This window comes from Pseudonaja textilis, chromosome 2 (assembly GCF_049901715.1).
Source record: "Pseudonaja textilis isolate UNSWEBS1 chromosome 2, rPseTex1.2, whole genome shotgun sequence".
In the NCBI taxonomy this organism is placed as follows: domain Eukaryota; kingdom Metazoa; phylum Chordata; class Lepidosauria; order Squamata; family Elapidae; genus Pseudonaja; species Pseudonaja textilis.
In genome coordinates this window covers 146,638,862-146,655,144 of record NC_141991.1, presented here as the reverse complement: position 1 = coordinate 146,655,144, position 16,283 = coordinate 146,638,862, and positions in this window count along the sequence as shown.

The window sequence follows — 16,283 nt, the reverse complement described above, 5'->3', positions numbered from 1 at the left end:
TGCAACCTCCTCAGAGGACCATGAAGAGGGGTTTTTTTGCGGCCCATTAAATGTTACGGAGAATAATTCCGCGGAATTATTATTGTAATATTCTAACCGTCTACATGTTGCTGCGGCAGAAACATACAGTAAATCTCGGTGGCGCCCCAGTTAAATGTGGAGAAGGTTGCGGTCGGATAACTGGACAGGCATGTACTGTAGAAGAATAACAGAATTGGAAGGGACCTTGGTGGTCTTCTAGTCTAATCCTCTGCTCAAGCAGGAATTATTTCAGACAAATAAAATAAAATAAAATCGTGTCAGTCGAACATCTTTTTAAAAACCTCCAGTGTTGGAGCACCCACAACTTCTGGAGGCAACTTGTTCCACTGATTAATTGTTCTAACCCTCAGGAAACTCCTTAGTTCTAGGTTGGTTCTCTCCTTGATTAGTTTCCATCCATTCCTTCTTGTCCTGCCTTCGGGTGCTTTGGGTTGGCTTCCTCTTAAGTTGACCTCCTCTTCTTTGTGGCAGCCCCTTAGATATTGGATGGCTATCACATCACCCTATCCTCCTTTTCTTTAAATTAGACCTACCCAATTCCTGCAATTGTTCTTTACATTTTCATATGTTAGACCTAATTCTACAGGCAGAAGGGGAAGCACAAGAATTAGCCACTGAAGAGTTGGGTTAATAAGCATTTCAACTGACAAAGGAATTTGGCCTTGAATTAAGATTGGGGTGGTTGATTCTTCTGCTTTCCCACACCTCTCAAAAATCAAACCATATTATAATTTCCCTAACCATGTATCTAACCATGTTGCAACATGCTTTTTTTTTCTTGCCATGTTCTCATGATGAGGTTATGAATGATCCAGGCTTAAGTCATCCTTTGCTATATCAATGTTAAAATCGCATCCTCCTCATTTGATGTTGTTTAAAAGCATCCATCATTATAGTGTGCAAAATCTTCTCTATTATGTTGAAAGCAGAGTCCAGAGCTTAAGAATTGACAGGATCAGAACAATAGCACTTAGACTTATATATCACTACTGCTTTACAGCCCTCTCTAAGTGGTTTACAGAGTCAGCCTATTGCCCCCAACAGTCTAGGTCCTCATTTTACCCACCTCAGAAGGATGGAAGATTGAATCAACTTTGAGCTGGTGAGAATCAAACTGCTGGCAGTTGGCAAAATTAGCTTGCAATTCTAACCACTGCACCACCACAGCTCTTATTGACCATTTGAACCCAAATGTGGACTCATTTCCTTTCCAGTCCTTGCCAATTGTGGCAGACAGTGCTGTGCTGTGCTGGTCTTTCAGCTTTGCTGAGCGCACTAGAGTTTTTTTAGCATATGGGTTCTTTTGGCATGCTAAGGGAGCCCTCCCCCAGCTGAATACATATGGTATCCACTAAAATTAAAATAGTTTGTCAAAATAGCACAAGAGGGTTGGGTTGCTCAGCCAGCAGTACTGTAAGTGCTTTAACTTTCTGGTCCTGACAGGTTGCGCACAAGGTTAAAATAATGAAACAATTGAGTGATGGGGCTGTTACTTCCCAAACAGAACACAGAGGAATCCAGAAGTTGGCATTTATTGCCTATATAAGGAGAAGAAGAGGAGAGAAATCTTAAATTAAAATGCTGCTTGAGACTTGGCTCCTTTTGAGATTCCAAAATATTTTTTTTAGTCATTCAGCTTAGCCTAGACTATGGCAGAATGGGGGTAGTTAAGGAAACAGGCACAAGCCTAGAAATGAGACAGGGTACTTTAGCCAGACCTATTTCATTCCTGTCTTTTGTGCAATGGTGTTGCTGGCAGATGTTCCTCTCCCTTTTTAGGTACACACCAAAGAGGATGGACAGCAAAGGCAGAGGAATCGACTACTAATTCCTTTGCTTCTCACATCCTGCATAGCAAAATCAGGACAGTGCTATTGAGCCATGAGGTAAAACCAAGGGAATAGAGGCAGCATAGTGATTGGCAAATGGATACAGCAAATGTCATCCTGCTATAATTTTCTGCTGACTCCAGAATGGGTAAAGAAGACTTTGTTGTGGAGGAGCCCTTATTTCTCAATGCTGAATCTAACAATTTTGCTAAGTAAGGTATATAGTCTGAAACAAGTCAGAAAGGTATATGAATAGGCTAATGTACTTGATATTATTTACCTGAACTTTTAAAAGTTTCAGGTATGCACGGATGAGTAACTTTTGTAATAGAACAGAACAGAAAAGATGCTCTTTAATCTTCTCTTTTAAAAATGGTCCATTCTTGAAATACTGTAGAACATACAGAATCCCCCTGCATCTGGATTGAGATGAGAATTTTTAAAATTGTTCATAAATAGTATGGAAATAAGAATAATCAGTGTCCAATTTTGATGTTGACAGTAGCTGTAAAGGGACATAGATTAGGGCAAACAATACTAATTTTCTATATATACAGAAAGATTCTTAGCTGGTTGTTACTGACTGGAAAAGGGATGGTGGGGTTATGATGATGAAGATAAAATTCCCTTGAATCAAGCTCAGTTCTGGTGTCTAAATCACTGTATATTAAATTTGGCAACTTTAAAATATGTGGACTTCAGCTTCCAGATTTTCCGGCCAGAGTTGATTGAAAGATGGCTATATTCAAGTTTTAAATAAATAAATACAAAATACATCTTAAAATTGCCAAGTTTGAAAAACACTGTTCCAAATACATTCATTTGCAGAACGGTATGGGAATGGCTTGTTACCTTTTTTACTTCTGCAACAGTTCTTTCCTTTGCTTTTATTTTTAACCCCGTCTGTCTAATATAACATTCATAACATTCTTTGGTTCTCTTCCAGTCTATACTAACCACGTCTGATTCTTTATGTCTTGTGAGCCCAAACAATACAGAACCAATTGTGTCTGTTTTGAAAAAGGCAGATTCCCATGTTGGGAATTGTCCTGTTTTTGTGAGAAATATGTACTTAAATCCCATTTAACAGGCAGCTTAACTCGTATCATTTCAGCAATTTAAGTTTGTTTTGTTCCGCCAAAGACAGCTAAGGCAGGGGTGTAAAACTCGCATCATCATGATGGTGTCACGTGACATATTGGGACATTTCCCTCCCCTCGCTAAACCGAATGTGGCCGTGGTCAGCATGCGATGCATCTGGCCCACAGGCTGGGAATTTGACAACCCTGGGCTAAGGGGTGATGGATTGATGTACAGGAGAAACACAAGTGAGGATACTTTCCATTTAAAACAGATGTTAGTTACTAAGAATGATGAGGAATAATAAGGTGATAGGTACACGGTAAGGAATGTTAAAGAACTGATTCTCAGCTCTCTTATCAGCCTGCAAATACCTAGCAATGAGAAATGGAGGATTGCCCAAATATCTGGCCTCTGAAAAGAACTCTGGGATTTCTTTAGATTAGCTAGCACCCCAGGCTGGCTATCCATCAAATAAATTTAGGATTTATATGGCTGTGAAGTGAATGGTTACAGTCATTAATATAAATAGGATAATAGATGCTGGCTTGGGAGGAAAGGTGAAAAGGGATAAAGTGACAAGTAGAACCACAAAAGGCAACTTGGGTAGGCCACAGATCACTTGAAAGATAATAGTTCAGGCAGTATAATAGATATGGACTAGCTAGTAAATGTGTAAAGAAAAATGGCAACTGAAAGAAGAGAAGAACTACTCCCGTGTGGAGGGTACCTTAAATATTATGTGGAGACGGTTAGCTAGGCTTCTCTCAAAATGCTACAACCTGAGATGACCCAATGAAGCCAGATGGTAAAAGCTTGAGGAAGGTAAATGGAATTTCTTCATTTGGCATTTTTAGTGGACAGCAGAAATGGGAGAAAGCTTATCTTTTATTTAAGTTTTATGTCTTGCCTGGTGGTTTCTCAAAGGTGTCTGCTTGTCTAATGTGGAAATAGGGCTAAACCAGATAAGTCTTTAGTCTGATTTAGCATAGCTTTTCTTAACTTTTTCTTCTTTCATTAGGGACTATTTATTTAGCATATGGCATTTTGTTATGGAAAAAGAGGGTTATATCTTGCTATTCTGCTAATATCCTTACTTCATAAGAATCAAGATATATCTCGGCAAGAATCAAAACTAAAATCTCCATCTCTTCAGTTATTCTGATATCCAAATAATTGGTTTTCTCAGTATGATAGTATGACTGAATCAGATGCCTCTAGACAAGATGAGCAGTATATAAATCTAATAAATTAAATGAATAAATAAATTATCATACTTAAAAATAAAAGAGGACTTTCCTATATTTTGGAACTCAAAATTTCTGTTTCATTTTCCCACAAATCCAATGGAAGTATGTTCTCTTTTTCATTGATCATCCTATCAGAATACCAAGTAATTTGTCCTCTGCATGTATTTACAACTACTGTGTTTTTCACAAAATAAGGCCGGGCCTTAGTTTTTTTTGACCCCTGAAAAAACGGCTAGGCCCGTCTTTTCGGGAGTGACTTAATTTCCTCGCCCACCTAGAGCAGCCCATACGCACGTACCTCGCCGCGAGGCCGCTTCTATCGGCAGACAAAAGCTCCCTTGAAGGCAGAGTCCCCAGCCGCTTCAGGGTGTGGCATGACTCCCGTGTCCCCTCGCCTTTAGGCAGTCTCTTTCGGGTGATGGAAGCTCCCCAAGTGCAGTCACCAGCCACTTCGATCGGCCGATAGAAGCGGCCTCGGGGCAAGGGGAGTGTGTGTGCACGCTCGCCCCGAGGCTGCTTCTACCGGCCAATCGATGTGGCTGGTGACTGCACTTGGGGAGCTTCCATCACCCAAAAGAGACTGCCTAAAGGCGAGGGGACACGGGTAGCCACGTCTCGCCCTGAAGCGGCTGGGCATTGAGGTCTTCAAGCGACACACTTGCAGATTTAAGGGGAGAACTCACTGCCTGAAGCAGAATGGGTCTGGACTGGAGGACAGTTTCTGTGGATCTGGGGAGAAACAGGCATGCTTGTTGGGTTAGTGGCCATTAGAAGATGGACTAAATGCAACTACTAGGAGTGTTCTGATCATACCAACAACCTAAGAGTTGGTGAAGCATGCAGTTTACATTCACATTGTATCTGATAAGAAAATGCTTCTTTAAAATGAGAATAATTTAGAAAGAGTTAAATTTATTTCTGGTATAGGTTGGGAACCAGAAGAAAGTGTTCTCATAAAGACCTAGCTCAAAAAAGAGGTTAGTTGGTCATGCTTGGGTTAAATGCAAGTGAAAAGTCCTGAAGTGCTATTCATGGACTGCAGTGATTTTGAGGGTGCTTTCTGCAACAAATCATGTTGGATAAAGGAAATGTGTATTTTTTCCGAGCACATATCTCTCTTATCCCAAGGAATTGAGGGCAGTTGTGTTCCTTTTAGCATACATAATCATCTTGTGAAATGAGTTAGATTGAGAAATGATGAATAACCCACTGAACTTTGTGGCCGGGTTGAGATGGTTTCCCTTGATCAGGCGTTGCAAATTGTTACTGTGTGTGTATAGTGTGTAAGAAGTGGAGAGGCTTCTGTATAAAATAAAGAGTCAGAGCATATCTTGAAAATACTGGCAGTTCTTGTAGATGCTGCCGAATCTGTGAAGTATGAATGAAAAAAGTGTTTCATTTTAAGAATAACTTTTCCAGAAAAGGCATTGATTGAAATTGTGGACATAATTGTGATTGAGTCACTAACCACAAAGCAGATGTAGAATTACAAGGCACTCATCACCGACTAGTCCTGCAGATGAAAGAGTTGGTAACCAGCTTCATAACAGGAAACATATTTGCTCCATTTCTCCATTGTAGCGAAAGAGACACATTCATGGCTGCTTAATGAACCAAAATGGGAGAAATTGATTTTTCTTCTAGCATTTGTTGGAAGAGGAGGGAGAGGTTCCCTGAGGTTTAGTCTGTACAACATTTGTTGAGTGAAAAGATGGGGAATACTGCTGTTTCTGGCATTTGTCCAGCCCTGTTCCCAGAAAGGCAATATGTTGTGCAGTCAAACAAAAGAGAAACTCTAGGTGGATACTGGATGTTTTTTTGCTAGTAGGTACAACAGTTATTAGCACCATACTCTTTAACCACAGCTTTGTTCATTTAAGATTGTTTCTAGTCTGAAATGCTTCATGGCTGTTTCAAGCTTGCATTAATTCTTTAACACTAAAGAGCCACTAAATCTTCCTGCTCCTGACTCTGTTTTCTCCTGCAAAATCCTGCTGGGCATGAGGAAAGAAATATATATATATATATATATATATATATATATATATATATATATATATATATGTATGTATGTATGTATGTATGTATATATATGTATATGTATATGTATATGTATATATATATGTATATGTGTGTATATATATATATATTAATATATATATATTTGGGGGTGGATTTCTGCCTCTTGAGCTGCAAAAAACTTATTAATCCTCTCCTGTGGATAAATAACAGTCAAAGCAGAGAAAAGCAGTCACTTTGGTATATTAAAATTTGAGTGTTAAAATACATTAAATATATTTGAGTTAAAATTTATTGAGTCAAATTTTGCCGAAGAGTGTGCCTTGGTATGATACAAAATCCTGTGTTGTGAAACTCCCATGTTCTCTAATTAAAAAGAAGAATTTGGGTGAAACTGCTCCTGTTCACTTTAAAGAATATTGCTGACTTGGGCCACTAGACCTGTGACATTTGAAACCTGCCTTTAACCCGTTGGCCGTGGGTTCTAAAAGCCAACATTAAAAACAAGTTCTCCATCTTTGTATTATGTGTGCAGACTTGCCCATATCCTAAACTCTAAATTTCTTTATATATTTATTACATTTATTTGCTTCCTATCTCATCACAAGGCAACTCTGGGTGGCTTATGGGGGCATATAAACATGAGCATAAATTGTTATGCTCGCATTTATTTCCTAATATCTCCTATCGTTCAAGCAGTTTGAAGAACCCAGTTGCAAATATTGGCAAGGACTAGAAGAAAGCAAGTAGGATAGACTTTCATTATCACCACTAGAGGTCTCTGTCAAATCAAAAAGAATGGATAGATGAGACATATTGGACTGTTGAGGAAAACTGTTATGTTGATGCTCTGGGTGTATGTTTAGGAGCCAGTTCCCTCCAATTTCAAGGGCATTCAAAAATCAAGTGCCTGGAACAAGCATTTCATTTTGTCTCTCAGTCATATTGGAGCCGTATTGCAGTCAGCTGGAACTGCAGCCTTTTTCGCACAGTAGTCTGGGGCTTAACTTTTTATTTAAATAGATGTTCTACCAGGAATGGATGTTGCCAGGTCTTAGTTTGATTAAAAATGTTAGTTGAATATACATTTGGGGGTCATCAAAGAACTAAAAAAATGAGTTGAGGGAACTGAATTAATTGGTGAGTTAAGTGTTGCTTTGTGATAATTAACACATACTTTCCATCAAACTCCAACCCTTGAGTCTCCCAAGCTGTAGCTCTCAGCCTTTCCCCCTGCTTGTATCTGCTAAGTTTAATCAGGAGATCTAATGCTTATTGCTAGGAATGTGATCTTGAGTGAATCGAAATATGTGGGGTGTGAAATTATGTTGAAAGTTCTCTTTCCAAGGATATTCTGATGGAGGATAGAATATTCCCAAACATGCAGTAAAAATGGAAACAGTGTTCTGACCCTTAAAAACACACTCCAACTGTGCACCCAACTAAAGCTAGTTTAAAATAAATAAAAGTTGTAACTAATCTGCTAACTGTATGTTTTCAGTCCCTTTTTATGTCTGGTATTTTGTTCAGATCCAGTATTCCTCGAATAGGTCTCCTTTCCCTTAATCCTTTGAGCCATCCTGCACTTTTATTTATGAGGAGAATAATAAATCACAGGCTTTGTTCCTGAAAATGGACTTTTATGGCTTATGATGAGTTGGGTTTATGCAATCCAAAGACAGTGAGAACTGGGAGAGGGGCCAAGCTCAGGAGTGTCCTTTCGGGCCAGAATTATTCTCCCCCAGCATGCGAAGGAATGTCAGTCTTGTTGAATTATGTTTTCTTTTCTTTAGATTTTGGATCATAAAGTGGTCTGAGTTTGGTTTTCGTTGCAGATTAATTTTGTTTCATGTTTCTTAAGATATTAATTCCTCCTCCTTTATCTTTCTTGGAGTATTTAGGAATTGAATGAAAAATCCATTGCTTTCATGCAGCTGTTGCTTAGGAAGATATAAGATGCCACAGGACTATTTTCCTACTTTTACTACAATAGCCTATTATGACTGCCTGGAAAAAAATATTTCCATCGATGCATTTCTTTCTGTGTTGGAGACAATGCTGCCATTTTTATATATTATAGCAGAGAAGTGGGCTTGACTGTGATGCTGGAGGCTGCTTGGAGGATTAAGCCATTGCACCTCAGTCTACACTTAATAGTAATAAACCTGCACATGTGCTTGGGAATTTGCATTTTGGCCTTAATCTTCCAGCTGTAAAATGCATATTCTAATATTCAGTCTCCTGCAGAACCATCTTCTAAAGGTCTATGTGACACTTAAAATTTCTGCTAGATTTTGAGGATATAATTACACCCCCCAAAAAACCACAAGCACCACCAAACACAAATTCTTACCTTTTTAGTGTGGAAACATTAAAACTAGTGTGAACCGTAAATATATATATATCTATGCACATTTTAAATGTTTTTTTAAAGAAAAAGAAAAAAACCCCAATCTCCTTCCTCCTCCCCCTCCCCAAAAAAGAAACTGCAAAAATACAAACTCCTGGCCATTCTTGACTATGCATTGTCATGTATTTTTTTGTCAGGTTTGCTGTGATCCATACACCCATACTGCTTCACTGTCAAAAAAGCTACCTAGTCCTGTTCTTCAGTGTCTATGTACTGACAGACCCTTTCCTTATTCTTCTGTTCTCCCTTAAACTGGAGTTCCCCAACTTGGAATCCTCCAAATATAGACTAAAAAAGTCTTATGATTTGTGTGTATGTTTGTTTATCACATGTACATAGTTGTCCATATACCATAGAATTCTGGGCAGCTTACAAACAATTAAAAACACAGTGTACAGTGCAATGTGATGATAGTAGCTGCAACTCAGTACCTCTTCAGGGCACCAGATTTTGGAAAGGCTGATAGGCACAGCAAAAAGCAAAAGTAAAGATTTCTTTCAGCTAAGTTTGATGCCTGAGGATTGTATGGACACCTCTACGGTATATTTTACTTTCTTGCCATTATCTTTCTTCAGAATCTTTTTTTTATATATATAAAAAAGGCTTCTGGCTCTGATTTAGCCCAAACTAGCAGTTTCTATGCATCTGAGGGAATGGCTAGCACACTTGGCAAAAGATGAGGCTTTCAGTCAAACCCAACCAGCCCACATTCTACAAGAGGAAAACCAAACAATTCAACAAGGAGTGACATATACCTTCTGGGCTGTGAATCTTGACTCATGGGGAAAGAAATGGAATACTATAGAATATTCTGTAAAAAGGCAGGGCTGTTTTGGGAAGAACCAGCAGGGTATTGTTGATGCAAGAGCATCATTCAATAGCAGAATATATGTTTTGCATGGTGAGGGCCCAGGGTTCAAATCTCCATCTTAAAAAGAACAGGCAACAGTCAGAGAGAATTGGTGGGCTGTGGTATCAGCCAGAGTAGGAAATACTGGATCTCAAAATAGTTTGCTTTGAGTATACCAAACTAAAGAGCAGGAAACTATGCAATTCAGTGCTGAAACATCAGGCAACAATATACTGTAAGATCAGCATAATGCTGAAACCAGGCTTTCAGCTTCTCCAGCTCCCTGCCATCAGGTTGGCCACAAATATTCTAAAACTGGGCATTTCACGACCCAAGAAATTTAGTTTAGTTTACTTTATTGTCATTTAAATTTTCAGCAACAATGGAGTCTTAGAAAAGACTAGGTTGAGGTTGGTTTATGGAATTTATGCCTGAATTAGACTTTAGCAGTAGTATTGACAGAAGAATTTCAGCAAATTACACCTTCTTCTGTTGGGAAGACAGAGAAAATCCATCACATCCAATCTTCTTCACTAAAATTGGTAACCAGCAGAGCAGGTAATGAATACAGTCTGCGAAAGACTGTCAAGAGGAAGTATCTTATTCCTACATTTCCTCAAATTTAGTTGAAGTTTTCCAGCTGTTTGGAAAAAATCAGAGTGCGTTGGCGGGGATGTTCAAGCAGTGGTATCTGTCCATGCATCTGAGAGGGGGGGAAAATCAATACAAGAACAGACTTGTCCAGCTGGTGGCATCAGGTTATAAGAATAAAAGCTCAGGCCTAACACAGTGGAAACATCCCTGTCAGTGTGAAATGCAACTGGGAAGCCAGGCAAGAAGTGCTGCTTTCTCTGCCAACTGTTACGCTTGCCAAAAGGAGCAATGCCCAAAGAAGGGAAGATCTGACTACAGATCTTTACTCTCTGGGATAGTCCTGAGATTCTGCCTTACATACCAGCACCCATGAAATGCCTGCTTAAAAGAAGTATGCAACCCACTTAGGAATCCCGGGATATATTAACCTTAAATTCACCTCGTCTTTTAGAAGTCCAGCAGCTTCAGCTCACATCTTAAATTAAACTTTAGCACTTTTCTGATTAAGCAGAATTACAATTTTCCAAAGTGCCAGCCAGCAAGATGGGATAATGAGAATTGGAATCCAATATATCTGGATTTACCAAGTTGAGGAAAAGGGCTTTAAACAAGGTTATACTTTAATCCCATTGTTGTCAACAGAGTTTGGTTACCTACTTAACTAGGGCTGGATGATATGCCTTACAAAACATTTATTACTTTCCACCTATTTACTCATGTCTCTTTTGAGAGTTTATTTTGACATGCCCTCTTATTTATCACATGGGGATCGTATATGTGGTGCTTACTGTGAGCCAGTTTTTTAGAATCTGCTTTTGGGGACAGAGCCCTTAGATTGCCTGAAACGGTCCAGGTTATCTGTGAGACCCACTTCTCCTGGGGAGTATCTGTCCATCCCAGAGAGACAGGGCCTGCTCCTTTCCCTCAAATGTTGCCATCTAGTGCAAGGCCCCCTGCAACCCCCAGTCTGGGGACTGGCACTGGTCTATGTCATGCCAGAAACTGGGCCGCACAAACAAGCACAGCCCATCCGTGGGATTCAGGCAGCGCACAAAACCATACCTCCTCCAGTGGCTCTCCATGAAACCGGTCCCTGGTGCCCAAAAGGTTGGGGGCTGCTGATCTAGTGGATCAGGAAGTATGTCTTTCCTGTTGTGACTCCTGCCCTATAGAACACCCTCCCCCAGAGATCCAGCTACCCCCAACCAGAGGTGGTATTCAGCAGGTTCTGACCAGTTCTGGAGAATCAGTAGCAGAAATTTTGAGTAGTTCGGAGAATCAGCAAATACCACCTCTGATGGCCCCGCCCCCATCTGTTCTCTGTCTCCTGAGTCCCAGCTGATTGGCTGGGTCTTCTTTTGTCATCCTGCACAGGAGAACGGAGCTGGAAAGCAGGTTAATAGGGTGGGGAGGGGATTTTACAGTATCCTTCCCTTGCCACACCCACCAAGCCACGCCCGGTAGTAAAAAAATTTTTGAATCCCACCACTGCCCCCAATCTCTTAGCTTTCTGGAAAGTTGTTTAGAGCTGACTTTTCTCCAGACACTAGAAACCTGAGGACTTAGAAGTTGGATAAATGTTATTGATTGGGCACCAGGTTTATGTCGTGTATTTGGTTTGTTGCTGTGTTTTTGTTATTGCTGTTAGCTACCCAGTTATATCTCATAAATGGGCAGCCATATAAATATTTTAAATAAATGCGCATAGAAGGAGTTTCCCAAGGCAAAATCCCATTTCCTCTTCAAGTGTCAGCTTTTTGAGATAGGCAAAGACAAGACAGGGCTGTTGTTAGGAGTCTTGGAATGTACTGCATGTGGTTAAGAGATTGTAAAACAATCTTGGAAATCTATCAAAGGTCTTTTCTATTTCAACTTACAGTATATCTAACCACCAGTCAAGGTTTCTCAGGATCCTGATATCTTTCCTGTAATGATTCTCCATCACATTAGGGCAGGGGTGTCAAACTGGTTTTCATTGAGGGCTGCATCAGGGTTGTTTGACCTTGGGGAAGCTGGCCGGGGGGTGGGGGGCGTGGGATGTGTGTGTGGCCAGAGCAACATCACTCGTGTTGGGGGAGCCTGTGGTGGCCTGAGTGCCCTGCCAGGCAAAACAGGCTCCCGAGCTCTGTTTTCAGCTGCAATCCTCTGCCAGCAAAAACGGAGCTTGGGACGGCCACACACGGCCCTCCCGAGCTCCATTTTTGCTGGCAGGGGGTTGCAGGAGGCCGTCGCAGCTGAAAACAGAGCTTGAGAGCCTGTTTTGCCTGGCAGAGACACAGCGGGTTGGTCCTTCATTGTTTCAAGGGCAGCCCCGTGGGCCAGATCTAAGTACTCTGTGGTTTGGATTCGGCCCGTGGGCCTTGAGTTTGACACCCCTGCATTAGGGCATGGTAGAATTGCCCAATGATGTGGGAAAGGAATACAATGATTTAGTTCATTGTCTCTCTTTTCTTTTTTCTTTTTAAAAGGCTGTCATGAAAGTGCGGGGGAACGTTCTGGTTAAATACACTATGTTCAGTGGTGGGATTCAAAAATTTTTACTCACGGTTCTGTGGGTGTGGCTTGGTGGGCATAGCGTGGCTTGGTGGGCATGGCAGGGAAAGGATAAAATCCCCATTCTCTCCCCTCCCCACTAACCTGCTTTCCAGCTCCGTTCTCCTGTGCAGGGCAACCAAAGAAGACCCAACCAATCAGGAGGCAGAGAATAGATGGGGGCAGGGCCAATTAGAAGTGGTATTCCGAACTTCTCAAAATTTCTTCTACTGGTTCTCTAGAACTGGTCAGAACCTGCTGAATACCACCTCTCACTATGTTGTGATTCAAAGAAGAGTAGCAATATATTAAAACAGGAACCACACCCAAAGGCTCTTCTAAGTCTAATTAATACTGCCAAGAGTAGCCCCGCTGGTGAGATAGGTGGAAAATAAATAAATGAAAACAACCAACCAAATTAATAAATACCACTGCCAGCATAGGTCCGGCCAGCCAGGGCCTATTGGCACATTCTGAGTAGGGGACATCAGAGGGCGTGGAAGGAACAATCTCCAGCCAGTTCTCCCCCCCACCGCCATTTTTTTCCCCGGTGCCAGGAACAGATTCTCTTCCCTCTCCCTTTTGTCAGCTCTGCAATTTACTTTTTACTTCCTCTGTATATTGGAGAGCCTTGACGGTTTGTTCCCTGCCAACTGGGTGGGACTTGTTTTCCACAAGTATCCTGGTCAATTTCACATTGCTTGAGAGTTTGGGTGACGTGGGTCAACGTGCTTGTTCTTAACAACTTCCCTGTTGTGCATCACAGTGGCTAAACATGTAATATTCACAAACGAAAGGTGGCAATGCTCACATCGGGCTAGAAGTCACACTGAATTACCACCCTACCATCCAACTAGCAGCTCTGCCTTCGGTGTGTGAGGTGGCCATTTACTTTTTGCCTCTTCCAAATGTAAACCGGTGTTTTACTTTAGATTTCAAAGCTGAAGTCCTATATACCAGACTAGGAAATCAATCCATCTCACAAGAAGACTAAACAGCTGACACTTTTGTAATTAATTTATCGAGACTCGATATGCAGAATCTGGCGCTGTCCTTCTTCCTCATTATATTTCAGTGAATCTGACACCAGTCTGCCTATCTTCATCAAGATCTTCCTCCTAATTCTCTGCAGATTCTTATTATTGCCTTGGGCAAAGAATCGATGAGAAAAAAATGAGCACTTTTACTCAGGTGGTTATTTATAGTTTTGAATTTTTTAAATGATATTCTGGCCTCTCTTCTCATCAAAGTAGTGCCTGGCATTTGGGGGACTGCACTTTAATATAAAAATGATCACATCTAATTTACACTCTCATTTATAAAGACCCCATGTTGAGAGAATGCTTTTTTAGTTAACTAGCCGTGTGGCTTCCATGTGGAGTTTTGACAAAATGGAAAAGCCTGGTTAATATTCTGCATGTGACCAGGGATGGGGAAGGGAGTGCAAAATTGGTGCCATTTTGGAATTATAGGAACCAAATGTGATTACTTAAGCCAATTGTTTGTGGAAGGAACCAGCCAAATTAATACCCAACAGCATGTGCTGGTTGGAATGACCGGAAAGCTTTCTGGTTTTTCTCTTTATTCTTTTTGTTCTGGTCATTCCCCAACTGCAAGTTAGAACAACTGGGAGAAGTTTTAATTTCTACATCAGCAACATCGTGCACCAGATCTATAAATATACAGATAGCTTGACTTACAATCATATGTTTAGCAATTTAGTTAAGATGGCACTGAAAAAAGCTACTTATCAAGGCTTCACACATATGATGGTTAAAGTATCTCATTGGATTAAAATTTTGGGGTTTGGTAACCAAGTCCGACATGTATTTATGAGGGTTGCAATGTCCTGGGGACAGAGTTGCCATTCACCAACATTCAGCTGGCTTCCGACCAGCAACATCAATGACTGTGATTTACTGACTGTGAGGTAGATTCACTTAGAGGTGGAAGTTCTACTACCAATTATGTTTGTAAGTAGAGGACTATACCTGTATTTGTAGTAAATATTCTCCATGAATCTTGTAATTTGAATTGGCTTGCCTAAACATAAAAGTTGTCCCTGTATGAAGAATGGAAACCAGCTAGTAACACTTAAGCATTCTGATGTTTCTCTGTCAAGTGAAGTGCTAGCCTCAGAGAACCCTGGGTAGCCACCATTCAGGATCTTTAGCCAAGTTGATGGGAGGAAGTTCCACTGGACAAGTACTTAGGCAACATCCCAAAACATAGTTTGTCTTTGGATATGGCTGGAGTGCTTGAGGATTAGAGCTTCATTCCAAAAGTCCTTCCACTCTACCATCTGCTCATTTGTAGATATAGCAATTTAGCAAGTTTTTTGTAAACATAGTTACTTCAGAATTTGAAGGGTGTAATGGGGTGGGATAAGTAATGTTGCTATTTAGATAGTCACAACTTCCAAGTAGCTTATTCAAATATGCCAACATTTTATCTCGTGGGACAATGCCCATTAGAAATACCTGAGTAAGCATTGAGCCCCATCCTCTTATTTTGAAAAAATGAAATTTAGCCCCAAGTCTGATGGATAGTCCTGGGAGTTTGGCCACACCCTTTCTAGCAGTACTCTTCGCAGCAGTAAGTGCTCTAAAATGTGCTTTTCTTAAGATGGACGTGGTTTTATGAAACTCCATTCTCTGCCAACTACTACATTCCTGATGTTTTAGACCAGGGCTGTCCATGCCCAGTTTAGCGAAGGGGGAAAAGTCCAGATATGACACAAATTTCACACCTGTTTTAGTCTTTTCCGCAGAATTGTAGTCTACCCACATAACCTTATGAAGGTTCCTGCAGCCAGTTAATTGCTGAAGCTGTCTGTCTTTTTTAAGCAAGGAGCACGTAAAAGAGGATCTAATCATAACCCTAGCGCTTGAAAACTTTCTAAGGCTCCAAGGAACGCCAAATATATTTTTCAGTGGAAAGAGAAACAATGGACAATTAGTAAAGTTGGCCCAAGCAAAGTGCCCTTGTCCATTCATACTGTTTTGTTTAGGAAACTCTCAATTGGTCTCTTTAAACATTAGTTTTCAGGCCTATTAGACAGCATTGATAACATGCAAAGAATAAAATAGGAGATAATAGTCATTGCTTGCCAAGAACTAGGAGGGAACTCCCGTTTTTTACTGTATAAAGGAAACAAATACAGTTGGACATCACTCCATGTGTTGCCTTGACAACAAAATTAAAGGCATTTCTTCTTGGAAGGGTAGGGTTTGCACAATTCTGCATTTAACCATTATAACTTCTTCATCTAAGGTGAAATATTCTATAGTCCCTTCTGCTATTTTGTATGCCCAAATGAGTGTGGCAAAAAAAAAAAGCCAACATAATCGGTATTGTCTTCTCATCTACTAGGCAGAGTTTGCTGAATTTATATCCCTTTTTTTTTGCTCTAAAGCTCATACATGCGACATACATAACCATTCCTACTCCCATTTTCTTTCTATCCAATCACCCTGTGAGGTGAGTTGGGCTGGTTCAAAATCATCCAGTGCAGGGGTCTCTAACCTTGGCAACTTTAAGACTTGTGGACTTCAACTCCCAGAATTCCTCAGCCAGCAAAGCTGAGAGTTGAAGTCCACAAGTCTTAAAGTTGCCAAGGTTGGAGACCCCTGATCCAGTGAGCTTGTTTCTGAGCAGGGGCTAGAATCTTGGTCTCC